Genomic DNA, 18,566 nt, shown 5'->3' on the forward strand with positions numbered 1-18,566 from the left:
TTATTAAATCGTATAAATGACTGTCTGTACGTACAATGAATTTACTGGGTACTGTATGAATCGAGTATTGACTGCTGATCGAATACTGATTATGCGAAAACTGAATGGTCGGAACGAACCGTACAACAGATTTTACTGTCGGGCGAAAGCCGAATACTAAATATGATCTGAACTGTCTAATGATCTGAACTGTCTAGGCGAGAACTGAATACTCTGATTTTTGAGCACACGGTGCTCCCGTTTATATACCCGTGGTCGCTGAGGGCTCCCACCTTCTGAATTATAGCGCGCGCAACGTGGTCCGATCCTGGTCATGCTTGTTTGTCACGGGTATCACGCGCCGGGCAATAGTAAGCTATCACGGTGTTTGTCCGAAATTTTCACGTGATCCGGCGGTTCCTGAATGTTCTAGAACCTTCGGGACTAGCATTATAATGTAATATCTATATCGTTATTTCTAGATATATCGCAATTATTACTAGCGTTACGATAACTTATCTGATTAATTACTTATCGCCGCATTGTATTATAGCGTTGTACTTAAATAATTGTAGAGATATGAGAGCATTACGCTAATTAACTTATTAATTAACAATTATCTATGATGTCGCATAATGTTATTCGTGGATTACAAGATCTAAATTAGTCTACAGACGTTAAACTCGCTATTATATAACTATATGTATGTATGTATATCATTATAACTAGTAGTAAAGGTTTATATATATATATATATGTAATAATGGTATAAATGCACATGTAATATGCCGTGATATATTTACAATGGATGGATGAGGAGTGTGTAAGTGTGTATAAATGCATAAATTTAAGACAAGTTTATATTGTGAGAGGTTGAGTGTGTAATTTAAGTGATACGCTTGGAATATGTATGAATTAGTTATAAGATCCGAAACTATTGCGTTACCATGTATATGATACATTGATTATGTGTATGTTAATATATGAATATGCCTGTAATAAGTTTATAATAGGTTTATTGAGAGTGCTTTATTTGTGCGTACTAATGGGTCACTATGTATATAAATTATTTATAGAGTGTGTGTATTTGCGTGTTACTGGGTGGATAATACGTCTATAATAGTCAGATACTGATTAAACATTGTGTAGATGATAAGTTTATAACGCGCGTATTTTTGTATCACCGGGTATATTAAGTGACTATTGTTATATAATTTTATGGTGTGTTTGTTAAGGAGCGTGTATCTATGTAATTATTTCTGGGTGTTCATTATGCGTTTATACTTGGTTTATGTAGTGTATGATGTGTGTATTATCGTACCACCGTATATATAGGTATGGTCATTTTGTTTATTATGCATATGTATATTGTAATTATCATTCATCCTCAATAAAATGATAACGAAGTTTTGAGAATATTATCACGTTCAAGTTATTTCAGACACCTTGTATAAGTAAGAGTTAATTAAGTAATTGTATATATTGAGTGTGACTATTTAACTTTAGTTATCTTCCAGAGCTTTATTCGTTTTAAACTCTTTATGGGATATTTATATTGTTTTCACTATAATATATATATATATATATATGTATTATGAGTGGTTCATTTTAATTATTATTGGTTTTAATTGATTACTTAAATATTGTCTGAGCCTCGAGGAGTTCTTGTCAGGTCATTATAATTTGCCTTTAAAACATCTGTGGATTATGATATCTGCAGCGAGTCGCATATATATATATATATATGTATATGTGCATGCACCAAGTTATCTCCATGGTTGATATATGAAATAATTATAAATGATAGCTGACCGGATTTTTATTGGCAAACCAAATTGGATTCATGGTAAGGAATTATTATGCAGAAGATGGGTTTGATCGAATCTTTTATTATTGTTAAAATTTGGATTTAATGAAATCACTGCGCTGCGGTGGAATATGAGTAAAATTGACAAGTTATTATATTTGGGTGACAGAATCGTTAGACATGTACGTTATTGTGGTATTAATTCGGCTTTGGGATATAAAACTGCATTTAATAGTGAAGGCATAATTATATATTGGAGGTGCGGATTAAAATAAATAAATTATTAAAGTTGAAAATATGAGGTGTTCCTGAAGCAAAATGGGTCTATAACAATGTGCGCTTAACTTTTTATGGCGGGGCTGTAGCCCTATAAGTTGCTACCTTTTTTGGTTCCTTATGAGCCAAGGCGCCAGGAAATATTTAATTAAGGTCACTGGGCGGGTTTTTTATGTGATGTTTAAACCGTTAAAAATTGGGTGCTTTTCGATGTTGCGACAACTTTTGATATATTGAGAAAAGTGATTTAGACTGTGCATAGGAAGTTGCAATTGCACATACGAGTTACTTGGCTTGCTCAGTTTTAATAATTAATGAAAGTTCATATACAGGGTGTCCCGAAAGTACCGATCGGAGTTTATTATATGAAGCTTATGGAATTTAACCAAAGGAATCGGTCGGTTGTTAAACACTATTTTATACTAATGTTTGGATAATATGACAATGTTAGTTTATATACCGGGTGTCAATTTATTAAGGTGAACATGTATCGGGAGTTGTATTTCCGCTCATTCGCAGTTACGATCTCTTTTCTTGAGTGATTTTAGCTTGTTATATAGATTTACTTTATATTTTTGTTATACCGGGTGGTGGTTAATTCTCGATGCGTGTGTCTATGGTGATGTGTACGTGTATGTTTGTGTTTAGTAAGAGTGATGACGACGAGGTGGAGTGAACATTGGTTTATATTATCGCTATTACTTAATTTACGTTATTCTATTGACGCATACTTAATATTATGTTTCCTTTTTATTTTTCAGATACTGCAACTAGAGTGACAAAACTAAATGGGTAATTATAATAAAATTAAGATGTTCGACCGACTTGGTGGGTCGTTTCTCTTCTCTTTTTCAGGTGCTGAGGAGGCGGACCAGAAGGTGATATACCGGGTGGCCGGAAAATAGGTGAGAATTTTCATTGGACAATTAATTAATTATTTTCCTTCATTTTTAGGTAGGTGATAGGGGAGAACCAGTGATGGGGATAAAACAGAAAAAAAAAAAGAAGAAAAAGAAAAAAAAAAGGAAAAGGATGTTTTAGCCGGAAACATAATAAAAGGTATTTATCGGCTTAATCTATTTTTGATAATAACTATATATATATATATGTATATATAAAAAAGAAAAGGAAAGTAAAAGAATTTTATAGGTGCTTAACGCTTACTATGTCTACTTAACAGGTGACGTATGGAGTCAACGGACGGCGACTGGTGTCAAGCGGAGGCGCTGGACGTGACACCCCCCTCCTTAAAAGTGGAGCAGCGTGAAATGATGCGACGGTGAGCTCGTTGAACTCGGCTTACGGTGCGGTTGATAGACGGTTGATCTTTCGTTCCAAGTGCAAGTAGGCTTCTCGCAGGTTGGCGATCTCTGAAGATATGGCGGGAGTCCTCTCCTTGGAAGAGTGGTGAATCGTCATCGTATCCGTGGATTCATGAGAGATGTCCTTCTGGATTCGGTGATCTATCATTGGGCGCGATAATGGAGAATTGCTGAGTGTCTTGGCAGGTGTTTCCTGTTTGGTTGGTTTTTGAGAGTTGGCACTATCATCAGTCATTAACATATCATCATTTGTTAATATGTTTTTATTTTTCAGGCTCGAGTTTCGATAGCTTAACTTTCTTGCTAGGCTTTTCAAGATGATAAATAAGGTGAGTATTATAATTCCACCAATAACTGTTGTTGTTACCGAGACCTCCACGATGTATACAGGGCTCGAGTGGTCTGGTCGTCCTGGAGAGTCGTCTGTGCTTGGATTCTGTACGTCCGAGTGCTCGTGAATCTCGTTTAACTCGTCGATATGTTGACCCCATGGTAGCGTTCTTGATTGGAGGCCTTGAGGATCGATAGCAGACACTTTCAACTCTGGAGTGAATACGTACCATTTGTTTCTCATTTTGTACATTGCCGTAGCAAGCGGATCGCATTCAATTTCTGTGCCTTCGCCAGATATAACGCGTGTTCTTGGCTTTAGGTACATGGGCTTCCCGTCTATTATTACTGGGAGCTCCTGGAAACAGCTTTCCGTGGCCCTGATCCGTGCGGGTACAGGAGTACATCGAAATACTTGTACAGCTTCCCCTCGTACGCGCGCTGAGTATCCTGGTGTTTTTGTGACGGCGTACGCAAATGATGGAGGGTCTTGGTGAGCCATGGCGGTCAAGGCGTGTAATTTTGTTACTTCCGTGAGGCATTTCCTCATGACAAGGTCTTCGTAGGTATTTTCTACGCTCAGGTCTGTCTTTGTGTTACTCTTGTACGAAAAGTACGAGTGGTGAGATCGGTGCACCTTATTTACGGATGGTTGATTCTTTACGTAAGAGTCGTTGATTTCCCGTATTACTAGTCGGGGGTTTTCGGTCTGTATCACAGTGGCGTTGCAGACGTCGTGACGCGCTCGAGCAAACGCGAGCAGGTTGGTGTTTTCTACCGTTAAGGCGTATGCCGTGGGACGTCCCGTAATTTGTAGTCTTTTGGCAATTCCTCTATACAAGACGGTATGCCGTAGTTGAGTGCATCCTCCGTGAACAAAGGGGGACCAGAAATTATGAAAGCCCTCTTCGTCGGTGCATTCAAGGTCGATGTATGTGCAACTAGCACCACTAGGTAAGAATATCTTGGTTTCCATCGTGTCGATCTTGACAATGGTCCGTTTGAACGTTATGTGCAAGTACACGTTTATGACGCGTTTTGTTTTCAGGTCGTCTGATGGCAGGTTGTGGGCGCTGACGGTTTCGGTCGGCGGAATAGTGCGGCTATTCACGCGGTTGGCGGAAAGGCCGTCAAGGGTCTGGTTCCCGAATTGCAGTTTCCCTTGTGCGTGTATGTGCATGCATACAGGAGCAGATACAGATAAGTAATGTCGTTTATTGCTGGTAGGTGTTGTAGATTCCCTCGTGGTGTGGTCCGTGTGGCTGATCACGTAGTCTATCTCTATGCGGCAGCTTAGTACGTCCGCTGTGGTGAGTCTGGGCTTCGCGAGGATCTCCACGCTCACATCTCGGGTGATTGGAAGCTTCCCGTGTAATCGACAGGCGTTGTTATCGAGCAGCGAGATTGTGGTCCCGTTGTCGCACGGCGTGTTGCAGTCGTAGCCTACGAGGGCGTTGCAGTCCTGGGTTGCCAGATACGCTAGGAAGACGATCAGTGAGGCCATTGTGAACTCTATGTTGATTCTGCTTAAGAGAAAAATGTAGAACAGTACGTTCCGGTCTGAACCAGAAAATGGAGAAGATAACTGAGTAATCCAATCTGAAACAGAAGAAAGGTAGTCATCCTGGTTCGCCGTAGTGGGCTTTCCGTAGTCTATTGACGTGCACTATTCGCGTTGATTTATTAATTTGAATTCGCACGTTTTCGTGGTCGAGGATTTCGATAATGCGGTACGGGCCGTGATATTCTTTTCCGAATTTATCTGTTTTACTCTCGTTTAATAGAAAGACGTTATCGTTTGCGTTGAAAGTCGTCGGGTTTACGCGTTTGTCGTAGTAATTTTTGGAGCGCTCTTTAGCCCTAATGAGATTAGCTCTAGCGACTTCCTGTATATCACAGATTTTTTCGAACAGGTTTGTTAAGTAGGAGTGATATGTTTCAGGATCTTCTTCGGGGTTGTGTCCCGATGGAACTCTGGCGACACGTCCGAAGATCAATTCGTGAGGTGTGTACCCGGTACCTTCGTGTACTGAGGTATTATACGAAAAACTGGCACGCTCAATGAGGTCGTCCCATGCTTCTTCCTTATTGACGAAGCACTTCAGGTATTCCATTAGAACGAGGTGCGACCTTTCGAGTGACCCATTAGATTGTGGATGGTGAGCAGTCGTTCGGAAGTGTTGGATACGGAACTTTTTGGTTACGCTTTTCATGAGTACACCGGTAAAGTTCGTCCCTTGGTCGGTGAGTATGCTTCGGGGGCATCCAAAACGACAGATAAAATAGTGGATAAAGGCGTTCGCCGTGGTTTCGCCTCTAGCGTCTGGTAGTGGTGCGTATACTGAGTATTTTGTGAGGAGATCTTGCATCGTTAGAACGTATGAGTTGCCGCTAGGAGTGGTTCTGAGTGGTCCTACTATGTCGAGAGCCACTTTGTCGAAGGCGCGTCCAGGTGTGTCGGTCAATATCATTGGTTGTCGAGTCTTCCTTCTGACTAGTTTCATAGATTGACACGTTCGACAATTCCTGATGTAGTTTAATATATCGCCTTTCATTTTGTTCCATGTAAACCTTTGTTTAATTCGCTGGTACGTCTTCGTGACGCCCTTGTGTCCACCGACGGCAGATTCGTGATTTTCGCGGATTATCGCTGTACGGTCCTCTACCGGAGGGGTGACGGTTGGTCCATGACATATGCTGATGGTGACGGGCCTTTCGGAGAGTATCGCTTGCAGTGTCTGTAAGACTCGATCCCATGGTATCGTGTCGAGGCTGGGTGTCTCTCGTATGCTAACAGTATGTAGTTGTAATTCCGTCATCACGTCGAGGGTTGATCTGAAACATTCCTTTAAGATTTCTTCGTCCAATAATGTTGTTCTTTTCTCTTTTGCAGGTAGTACTATAATGTGTCGTCCCGCGTCTATGGATGGATAGACTCGCGCTCTTCCGAGCATTAAGTCGTCTAGCGGAGGTAGGTATCCATCTTGCTGTAATTCCATAGCTCCTTTATCGAAGGGGTGTTTATCAACGGTGACCAGTATGATTGTGTTATCGTTGCAATTCAGTAATGGTATGTTGCGTTTTTTTATACGGCATCTTGTGCTATGGGTGGTTATTAATTCTGGTCTCATTTGCAGAGTTTCTTCTTCGGGAAGAATTTCCAAGGTATCGAATTCCTTATCGCTGTTGTCGTCAACAGTGGTTTCGTCCGGCGGTTCTGTCACGGGGTCGGGTGGAGGTTCTGGGGGTATAGAAGGTAAGTGTGATATTGTTTTTCCTCGTGACTGAAATTGCGCTACGTTATCGACGCGTTCATTGTTCGTCTGTTCGTCAAGGAGGTCCAAGAGTCCTTTCGTAATTAACGGTGGTGATTGTTGGTTATTCGTGAAACGTGGGGAAGGTGAAGGATGGGAAGATGTGGGGGGAGGTGGACCGGATGATAGAGGTTTACTGTCGAATATTTCCTCAGAAGAGTCGGAAGCTACAACATACGGCCGTGAGGTGATTATTTCACTCTCGACCGTAGGCCTTCTGGTAGGTACTTTCCGACGCCTTTCATCATCAGAACTGTCATCGTCAGTGCTTGTAATTAGGTCTCGTACTTTCTGAGGGAGACGTATGCGTTTTTTTTCGATCGGGAGAATGGAAACAGTAGCGGTTATAGGATTTCTGGACAGGGCATCGGCATTTTTGTTCGTGACACCTGTCTTGTATGCGACTGTATATTCGTATTCTTCGAGTTTCAGGCGCCATCGCATAAGGCGAGAGGTCGGGTCCTTCACTCGGTTTAACCAGGCGAGCGGTTGGTGATCCGTCACGAGCGTAAACTTGCGCCCGTAGAGGTAAGGTCTGAAGTGTCCGACGCAATAAATTATGGCTAGCAGCTCTTTCTCTGTTGTCGAGTAGTTCCTTTCGGCTGAATTGAGTACTCTGGACGTATACGCGATTGGCAAGTCTTGGCCGATTGTTCCTTGGCTTAGGACTCCAGCGATAGCGTAGTCAGATGCGTCCGTAGTGAGCAGGAATTCTCGCGTGAAATCCGGGAATTGCAGTACCGGTTCTTCGCAGAGTCGTCTTCGAAGAGTCTCAAAAGCGTGTTGTGTATTTTCGTTCCATGAGAAGGTACTGTTTTTCTTCAGGAGGTCCGACATTGGTTTAGCTATTCCTGAAAAATCGGGGATGAAGCGGCGGTAGTAGCCTGATAAGCCTAGAAATTGTCGTACGTTTTTCAGACTCCTTGGAACTGGAAAGTCTTTAACAGCTGAGACTTTCTGGGGGTCAGGGCGTACGCCAGTATCTGTAATTACGTGCCCGAGATAGACGACTTCATGTCGCAAAAACTCACATTTATCTGGTTGTAAAGTGAGATTGGCGGTTTTTAAACGTTTCATTAATTTATCCATTTTAATGTCATGTTCCCGCAACGAGCTTGCGTATATCACTATGTCGTCCATGTACACCAAAAGTTCTATACCTTGCAGTCCGGTCAATATTTGGTCCATTAATCGTTGGAAAGTGGCCGGTGCGTTTCTGAGTCCGAATGGCATCCTGGAGAATTGGTAATGGCCATGTGGTGTAGAGAAAGCTGTTTTGTGCGCATCCTTGGGATCCATTGGGATTTGATGGAACCCACTGGCGAGGTCGAGGACGGAGAAATATTTTGCACTGCCCAACTGGTCGAGGATATCGCTGATATTTGGCAGAGGGTAGGCGTCTCCTAGCGTTTTTTCGTTGAGCCTTCTGTAATCGATGACCATTCGCCATCTCTTGTTTCCAGTTGAGTCCGGTTTCTTCGGAACGATCCAGACGGGGGAACTGTACGGTGAAGTGGATGGTGTCACTATATTTTTCTGAAGGAGCTCGTTGACCTGTTTATTTATTTCTTCTCGATGTATTGGCGGAAATCTATACTGCTTCGTGTGTATAGGTATCTCGTCCGAAGTGATTATTTTATGGGTGATTGTTGAAGTTTGGTCCAGATATTCTCCTGGTACGTAGAATCTGTCATTGTGTCGTTTTATTAGTTCAAAAATATTCTCTTTTTCTAGGTCGTTAAGATGATCGAGGCGCAAGAGTCGTATTATTTGAGTAATTCTGTCCGGTGTAGAGTCTTCCTTATGATTGTGTTCGCGCTGGGTGAGTATCTCGGGTGAGTTCCTTAAGTTTTTCCAATGTATCTTCTCGTTTACCATATTAACTATTTGCATTTTGTGTATGTCGTTGTATTTCGCAAGATTAGATGCACGCTGATCGATGAGAGTGAAATGATGTATATTATTATTTGTTTCAGGTTGCTTATTTGTAGCTACGCACAAAGGGGGTGGGTCATCCGCTTTTGCGGGGCTTAGAGGAAAGTAAGGAAGAGCAATTATAGAAGATTGACCGCCTGGGCCGAGACCAGAGGAAGGGGTTCGCACCGACGCGAGAGCGGCATCGTCGTTCGCCGGCGGAGATAAGGATCCCCTTTCTGTGTAAGTAATGTGAGAATGATTTGTGATAATAGTATTAGAATCAAGGGACGTGTGCGTAGAAGCGATTGTAGCTTGAAGTGTTGCATTTTTTGTAGAAAGGGATGGGGGATAATCGGGAGAGGTATTGGGATGTCGACCTAGGTCGACGCCGCACCTTGGTGCGACAAGGGGAAGGCAGTGCTCCTGCCCGTAGAGATGATAGTCGGGATCGACGTTTTGTGTTGGTGTATTAAGAAGAGGAAGAGAGGGGGTAAATGTATTTTGGTTTTGTAGCGTATTTTGTTTGTTAAATGATGAGTTTGATTGTTTGTTGTTTTCAATGTGTATCTTGGTCTTTGTGTTATTGTGTAGTTTGTTTGGTTGTTTATTTTTGCATGTAGTAAAATTATCTTGACTCGTTGCAGGTGCAGTGCGTGCTTCTTGGGTGCGAAGGCTTTTGCTCGCTTGAATTTTGACGGGACTATTGCCCGATGGGCTAGAGGGTTGCCTCAGAGGCTCCCTGGAAGGGGGGTCCTGTGATATTTTTGTTACTTCTGTTAGCGTAACGGTAGGTATTATAATTTCTACTTCTTCGTCTAATGTATTCGTGATGCCGATATATGCCCTTGTCGTTGATACACGTGACAAGTGCATCTCCGGCGAAGACCGCGTCGCGGGCGCGTATCGGGGCGAGATAACCCGTTTTAATTTCCGGATTAGCTATGCGGACCGTGATTCCCAGCTTCATACGTGAGGGTATGACAATGGACTCCTTGTCCTTGAATGGAAACGCGCAGTCGCGCCACGTGATTAACTTATTACCGTAATTAATGCACGCGTTATGTTCAGTGAAGAACGACGAACCTAATATGCCCTGTGTGATTATAGGGAATTCGTCGGCTACCACGTGGAAAACTACTGGGGTTTCCGAAACGTATGCTATGGCGGATCCCAGAGTGGTGACAACATTTTCGGTGATACCCGTTAATTGGATAGTCTCCTTGTTGTTGATTTGAATATCGGATTTAATGCAACCTTTCTTTATTATATTAGGCTGTGCTCCTGTATCGAGCATGAAGGCTGTTGGTCCTCGGAAAGACGGTGATGCGAGCTCGACGGCCGGTACGTTTCCGTCGTCTCCTCGGAGGACGTGAAGGGATCTGGTTTCCCTTCCATGCAGAGGGTGGAGCGGATTTGGAAAGGGCCTCGGGACGCTCCGTTGACCGAGACCTCTGTTCGGTTTCCCGAATTTCGCGGAGGTGGATTATTCATATTACTATTAGCGTGCGTATTATGAGAGTTATTGGAATAATTATTATTATTATTGAAATTATTATTATTATTGTTATTGTACTTTTCGCGATACTGTCGTTTACGGCACTCGTGTATGAGGTGTCCGATCTTTTGGCAGTACCCGCAAATTTTTCGTTCGTGTGCATTCCCGGGACCGGGCGGCGTATTCGCTACCGCAGTCTGATCGCGTTGGAGAATTTGCGTCACGGGGGCCGGTGCAGCGTTACTATTGTGATTATTGTTACCGTTCGCGTTTCGAGTGCTCTTGTATCTTATCTCCTCTCTTTCTAGGCGTTTATTAATTGTGACCACTTTAGAGCAGGCGTCGGGGAGGCTACTATATCCTTCAGCGCGAAGTTCTATTCTATATTCGCGTGGAAGTCCTTCGTAAAACGCTTCTAACGCGAAACCTTCTATTCCGGCAATCTCATTTTCGGATAACGGTCTACCGAGTTGGACTTGATCTCCTTCAATTATGGCCGTTTTCAGATCCTTAACACGCCCGATGTAGTCAAGTATGTGCTCGTTCGGCTTTTTGTATGCCATGCTTAATTGTCCGCGATAATAGTTCGAGCTTCTAGCGGGACCGAAAGTTCGCCTGAGGCAGTCGAGAAATTTTTCCACGGTCGGGTGGATTTCATCCTCTACGGCTAAATATGCGTGGTGCGTTAATTTATTTCGTAGCATACGGACAAATAATGCTTCGTCTACCAACGGTACCGATTCTTTTGCCCTTTTGCATGCCCTAGCGAATTGTAGCACGGGGATGTTATGCCCGTCGTATTTCGGCACCAGTTCGAGAGCGTCGCGCAGATATGATTTCGGATATCCCATAGGATAATGAGAACCGTCGATTCCGGCGGCTGAGGTCGTGGGCTTGATATCGTTATACGAGGCGTTCGACATGTTAAACGATGGAGGCGCGTTATTTGTTACGTCCGCTGGGCTCGAGGCCTGCAAACCGGGTAGATTTTTAGCGAACGCGCGCATCATGTTTTCCAACATTTCAGTTCGGATTTTTAATTCTCTTTCTTTTTCGCGTAGATCTCTAAAAGCTTCCTCATGGTTTTCGCGTTCTATGTTTCCCGAGAGATCATCGGATTGAGCCATATTTAAAGGTAAGTATTTATTATCGATGGTATAGCAGGACTCGCGGTTGCGAACGATTGTGCGTATATAATTTCTTTTTGTTGCGGGTATGCGAAAGCGGAATCGCGTACAATCACCAGTTATCACGATTATGAACAGGTAATTATCACCTAAGAGGTTAGTGGTTAAATTAGTTTGGATACATATAACATGGATACATATATTTTACGAAGAATTTTGAAGTAGTATTAAGGTATAAGGATTGATGGACAACGACCGATTTGTTTATTTATTGAGGTTTGAAAAGACTTTAATTGTAACTTTACTTTTAATTTCCTTCGAGACTAGTAAAAGAAATAATTCGCGATGATGATTTTAAGAAAGAAAGATTTTCTTGAGAAAATGTACTCGTTTTCGATAACGAAGAATAGTAACTTTTATTTTTGCACTGATTTTTAGCGGTAATATCCCACCGCTGTCACCAGTTGTTACATCCCACCGCTGTCACCAGTTGTTACGTCCCGCCGCTGTCACCAGTTGTTACGTCCTCTGCGTTCGCGAGCGAGGTGCGGTTACGATGGTTGGTGTACGCGGATCGCGGTGGCCGAGCGGTAAACCTGTCACGATCAGCGTAGCGGTGCACCGGAAACTAGAGGTCGGGACGTAATAGATAATAGGGAGGATGTGAAGTGAGTAGACAATGAATGCAGATTGTTTACGTATACTGATTTTTATGTATTTATCATTATTTTATAATAAACATATATGTACAGTTATATTATATTTTTCAAGACGATTAGACAATTAAATCACGGACGGTTATCAGGAGGCGAATTGATAGGTGCTTCAGCGGACGACAGGATGCATACTCGCCCGAAGAAAGCCTGGGAGGAAATGATCCTCGGTTGCGTAATCCCGAAGTCTATCAACGGCGGGGGCACGGGCCACGGACGGTATTCGATAGGCGGTAAGGGCCTATGTGAGGAAGCGACGACCCCGCTACTGGATGCCGGTGGAGTGACGGCGTCGTGTAGCTGGTCAGGGGTTGATGACTCCGATGTATGGGTTCCCGGTGGAGGGTAAGTGAAATACCCGACGGATGCTGGGCTCTGACTACCTGGTGGCGACGCAGCTGTTCGGACCGGCAGGTAGGAGCCGCCTTGGTATAGTGACCGGATGAGGCGCTTCAATTGGTGAGCACGCCCTGCTCGACGTGACCGACCCATGACGCAGCTAAGAAGGTAAGCGAAATCATAATCGACGCCATAGTTGAATACGCGGAGGGGTATAGACTGGGGTTAGTAATAGTAACGCGAGTGATGAAAAGGAAAAAGAAAAAGAAAAGTGAAGAAAAAAAAACATGCGTTAAAGTAAATTGGTAAACGAGTTGACTTGACCTTATCTGACGGGTTGCGGGGACAGGGTGAGCCTTAATGAGTTTACTTTAATTTAATATTTATTCTATATTTTAGATCAAGAAGAGCGATCGGAGGAATTGTGAGAGACGCCCTGACAGAGGCGCGGTTCGTGGACTGAGAGGAGGCAGATCGCCCTGACAGAGGCGCGCTGCACGCTAGGAGGCGGAATGCCCTGAAAGAGGCGCTCCTCGGAGAAGAGAGTCGTTCGCCCTGAGAGAGGCGTGCGACCTAGAGAGGGGTAGTCCGGCTCTGAAGGAGGCGCACTACGAAGGATGAAGGCAGAGCCGCCCTGAATGAGGCGCACTGCTAGAAGGGACGTAGAATCGCCCTGAAAGAGGCACACTACGTAGGAAGGATGTAGGTCGCCCTGGAGGAGGCGCCCTACGGTGTAGGTAAGAATGGTTATCGCTCTCTGTCTAATGACATTCCCTATGAAGACGTCCGAATAAAATATTAATCTCTTCGATTATAAGTTACAGATATCTGAGGCTCTGGGTATGTCAAGGCGGACGTCGCGGACCTTGCCACTGGTGAGCGGATAAGGGAAAAGAAAAGAAAAAAAAAGAAAGAAAGAAAAGAGAAAAAAAAAAATATATATAGGAAGAAGCTATAGGGAATACAAGAACGCCCTGGAGGAGGCGCGCGTCGCCGCAGGATGAAAGAGAGAGCCCGAAGTAGGCTTGAAGGAAGGATGACCTCGTCAGATAAGTAGCACTAATTTGCCCGATAATTTCAATATTAAAATTAGAATAGAAAGCTTGTCTTTATATTTACAGGTATAGACGCGAGAGGTTAACGGCGAGAAGAATTGACACCGAAAAGATGACCGACGCCCGGAATGGACAGGGGCCGCGAACTGACACAAGTATGTATATTTCGAGTAATTACACGTAAACAATATGATTAATGATTACACGAATATATCTTAATAATTACGACAACGTACTCACTTCACTAAATTGTTATGTGTTACAGGAACCACTGGGAAGCACACTGTAACGCGGGTGTACACAAGAATGTGGATCTACAATATTAGTATTACAACATTAGTTAATAGAACTTTCCTTCGACTATGATTTCACGCACAGACTAGTTTCGGACGCGTAAACGATATTATAGATAGGCGGCATTAACAATTGCATGGAGAGGAAAAGATAATACGCTTATATTGTTGATAGAAGTAATTCACTGCAAACGAAAATTTAGATAAAATATCCTTAAAAGTGATAGATAGAATTCGATATGTATTGTGAGCGCCGTGGAAATCGATAAAGAGAAAGGAAATATAATAGTAACAGTGGATACAAATAATCAAGAATAGATTTATACGACAGTAAACGTAAGAACTGAAGGCTAATTAATAGTATTCGCGATATGCTAGTCTCGAAGTCTCTCTGAATTAATGATTTTGTGTGAATAATATCGTAATGAACTAGAAACCACTGATTCGAAGATATAATATTAATTACACTGCGCGAAAACTTGCGAGAGCGTATGTATGATTGAATGTTATAAGGATAACCGATTATTAAATCGTATAAATGACTGTCTGTACGTACAATGAATTTACTGGGTACTGTATGAATCGAGTATTGACTGCTGATCGAATACTGATTATGCGAAAACTGAATGGTCGGAACGAACCGTACAACAGATTTTACTGTCGGGCGAAAGCCGAATACTAAATATGATCTGAACTGTCTAATGATCTGAACTGTCTAGGCGAGAACTGAATACTCTGATTTTTGAGCACACGGTGCTCCCGTTTATATACCCGTGGTCGCTGAGGGCTCCCACCTTCTGAATTATAGCGCGCGCAACGTGGTCCGATCCTGGTCATGCTTGTTTGTCACGGGTATCACGCGCCGGGCAATAGTAAGCTATCACGGTGTTTGTCCGAAATTTTCACGTGATCCGGCGGTTCCTGAATGTTCTAGAACCTTCGGGACTAGCATTATAATGTAATATCTATATCGTTATTTCTAGATATATCGCAATTATTACTAGCGTTACGATAACTTATCTGATTAATTACTTATCGCCGCATTGTATTATAGCGTTGTACTTAAATAATTGTAGAGATATGAGAGCATTACGCTAATTAACTTATTAATTAACAATTATCTATGATGTCGCATAATGTTATTCGTGGATTACAAGATCTAAATTAGTCTACAGACGTTAAACTCGCTATTATATAACTATATGTATGTATGTATATCATTATAACTAGTAGTAAAGGTTTATATATATATATATATGTAATAATGGTATAAATGCACATGTAATATGCCGTGATATATTTACAATGGATGGATGAGGAGTGTGTAAGTGTGTATAAATGCATAAATTTAAGACAAGTTTATATTGTGAGAGGTTGAGTGTGTAATTTAAGTGATACGCTTGGAATATGTATGAATTAGTTATAAGATCCGAAACTATTGCGTTACCATGTATATGATACATTGATTATGTGTATGTTAATATATGAATATGCCTGTAATAAGTTTATAATAGGTTTATTGAGAGTGCTTTATTTGTGCGTACTAATGGGTCACTATGTATATAAATTATTTATAGAGTGTGTGTATTTGCGTGTTACTGGGTGGATAATACGTCTATAATAGTCAGATACTGATTAAACATTGTGTAGATGATAAGTTTATAACGCGCGTATTTTTGTATCACCGGGTATATTAAGTGACTATTGTTATATAATTTTATGGTGTGTTTGTTAAGGAGCGTGTATCTATGTAATTATTTCTGGGTGTTCATTATGCGTTTATACTTGGTTTATGTAGTGTATGATGTGTGTATTATCGTACCACCGTATATATAGGTATGGTCATTTTGTTTATTATGCATATGTATATTGTAATTATCATTCATCCTCAATAAAATGATAACGAAGTTTTGAGAATATTATCACGTTCAAGTTATTTCAGACACCTTGTATAAGTAAGAGTTAATTAAGTAATTGTATATATTGAGTGTGACTATTTAACTTTAGTTATCTTCCAGAGCTTTATTCGTTTTAAACTCTTTATGGGATATTTATATTGTTTTCACTATAATATATATATATATATATATGTATTATGAGTGGTTCATTTTAATTATTATTGGTTTTAATTGATTACTTAAATATTGTCTGAGCCTCGAGGAGTTCTTGTCAGGTCATTATAATTTGCCTTTAAAACATCTGTGGATTATGATATCTGCAGCGAGTCGCATATATATATATATATATGTATATGTGCATGCACCAAGTTATCTCCATGGTTGATATATGAAATAATTATAAATGATAGCTGACCGGATTTTTATTGGCAAACCAAATTGGATTCATGGTAAGGAATTATTATGCAGAAGATGGGTTTGATCGAATCTTTTATTATTGTTAAAATTTGGATTTAATGAAATCACTGCGCTGCGGTGGAATATGAGTAAAATTGACAAGTTATTATATTTGGGTGACAGAATCGTTAGACATGTACGTTATTGTGGTATTAATTCGGCTTTGGGATATAAAACTGCATTTAATAGTGAAGGCATAATTATATATTGGAGGTGCGGATTAAAATAAATAAATTATTAAAGTTGAAAATATGAGGTGTTCCTGAAGCAAAATGGGTCTATAACAATGTGCGCTTAACTTTTTATGGCGGGGCTGTAGCCCTATAAGTTGCTACCTTTTTTGGTTCCTTATGAGCCAAGGCGCCAGGAAATATTTAATTAAGGTCACTGGGCGGGTTTTTTATGTGATGTTTAAACCGTTAAAAATTGGGTGCTTTTCGATGTTGCGACAACTTTTGATATATTGAGAAAAGTGATTTAGACTGTGCATAGGAAGTTGCAATTGCACATACGAGTTACTTGGCTTGCTCAGTTTTAATAATTAATGAAAGTTCATATACAGGGTGTCCCGAAAGTACCGATCGGAGTTTATTATATGAAGCTTATGGAATTTAACCAAAGGAATCGGTCGGTTGTTAAACACTATTTTATACTAATGTTTGGATAATATGACAATGTTAGTTTATATACCGGGTGTCAATTTATTAAGGTGAACATGTATCGGGAGTTGTATTTCCGCTCATTCGCAGTTACGATCTCTTTTCTTGAGTGATTTTAGCTTGTTATATAGATTTACTTTATATTTTTGTTATACCGGGTGGTGGTTAATTCTCGATGCGTGTGTCTATGGTGATGTGTACGTGTATGTTTGTGTTTAGTAAGAGTGATGACGACGAGGTGGAGTGAACATTGGTTTATATTATCGCTATTACTTAATTTACGTTATTCTATTGACGCATACTTAATATTATGTTTCCTTTTTATTTTTCAGATACTGCAACTAGAGTGACAAAACTAAATGGGTAATTATAATAAAATTAAGATGTTCGACCGACTTGGTGGGTCGTTTCTCTTCTATTTTTCAGGTGCTGAGGAGGCGGACCAGAAGGTGATATACCGGGTGGCCGGAAAATAGGTGAGAATTTTCATTGGACAATTAATTAATTATTTTCCTTCATTTTTAGGTAGGTGATAGGGGAGAACCAGTGATGGGGATAAAACAGAAAAAAAAAAGGAAGAAAAAGAAAAAAAAAAAGGAAAAGGATGTTTTAGCCGGAAACATAATAAAAGGTATTTATCGGCTTAATCTATTTTTGATAATAACTATATATATATATATGTATATATATAAAAAGAAAAGGAAAGTAAAAGAATTTTATAGGTGCTTAACGCTTACTATGTCTACTTAACAGGTGACGTATGGAGTCAACGGACGGCGACTGGTGTCAAGCGGAGGCGCTGGACGTGACAAGAGAAAGATACTCTTTTTTGGATTTTTATAAATATCAAATTTATATTTGGTATTTAGTTAGTTTATATCCTTTATTTTTGTTATATTTTATTAGAATTTTGGCTGAGTTAAATCGTAGCCCTATAGATTTTATTGAGGGCGAATCAGAGTTAGTTTCGGGGTTTAATATTGAATATTTTAGGGGGGGATTTACATTAATTTTTTTATCTGAATATGGTATGATTATTTTTTTTAGATTTATTAGAATTATTTTATTTACTAATTTACTTTTATATTCTATGTTAATATTTGTTATAATTAATTTAATAAGATCTTTGATTATTTTTATGCGAGGATTATTACCTCGAATGCGGTATAAATAAAAATATATTATTAGATTTATTAAATTAATATAAACATAAATTAAAATGAAAGAATTTAAAATCATTAAAATAAAAATAAAGTAAAAATTTGAATTTAATAAAAAAATATAGATTATAGTTCATTTAAAAATAAAAAACGTTAGTGGGGGAATTCTGGCTAAATTAAAAATTAATAACAAACAAATTAAATTAAAATTAATTGAAGGAAAGTTATTACTTAAAGAAAATCTAAATGAAATTTTAAAATATATAAAAATTATAATAATAATTAATGGGATAAGTGTATAGAATATTAAATATGAAAATCAGATTAGGGTTTTAAAATAAATTAAAATTAATATTTATCCGGTCAATCGAAGAAAACATTTGGTTAATTGAAGAAAATCTTAATAAAATTTTAAAATTTATTGAA

The 18,566-nt window shown here is 40.2% G+C and overlaps 1 pseudogene; it reads left to right on the plus strand.

Moving 5' to 3' along the window:
* Window positions 1-18,566, plus strand: part of LOC140674208 (uncharacterized) — a 48,069-nt pseudogene that overhangs the window by 8,329 nt on the left and 21,174 nt on the right.

Source organism: Anoplolepis gracilipes, chromosome 2, assembly GCF_047496725.1.
Source record: "Anoplolepis gracilipes chromosome 2, ASM4749672v1, whole genome shotgun sequence".
Taxonomy (NCBI): domain Eukaryota; kingdom Metazoa; phylum Arthropoda; class Insecta; order Hymenoptera; family Formicidae; genus Anoplolepis; species Anoplolepis gracilipes.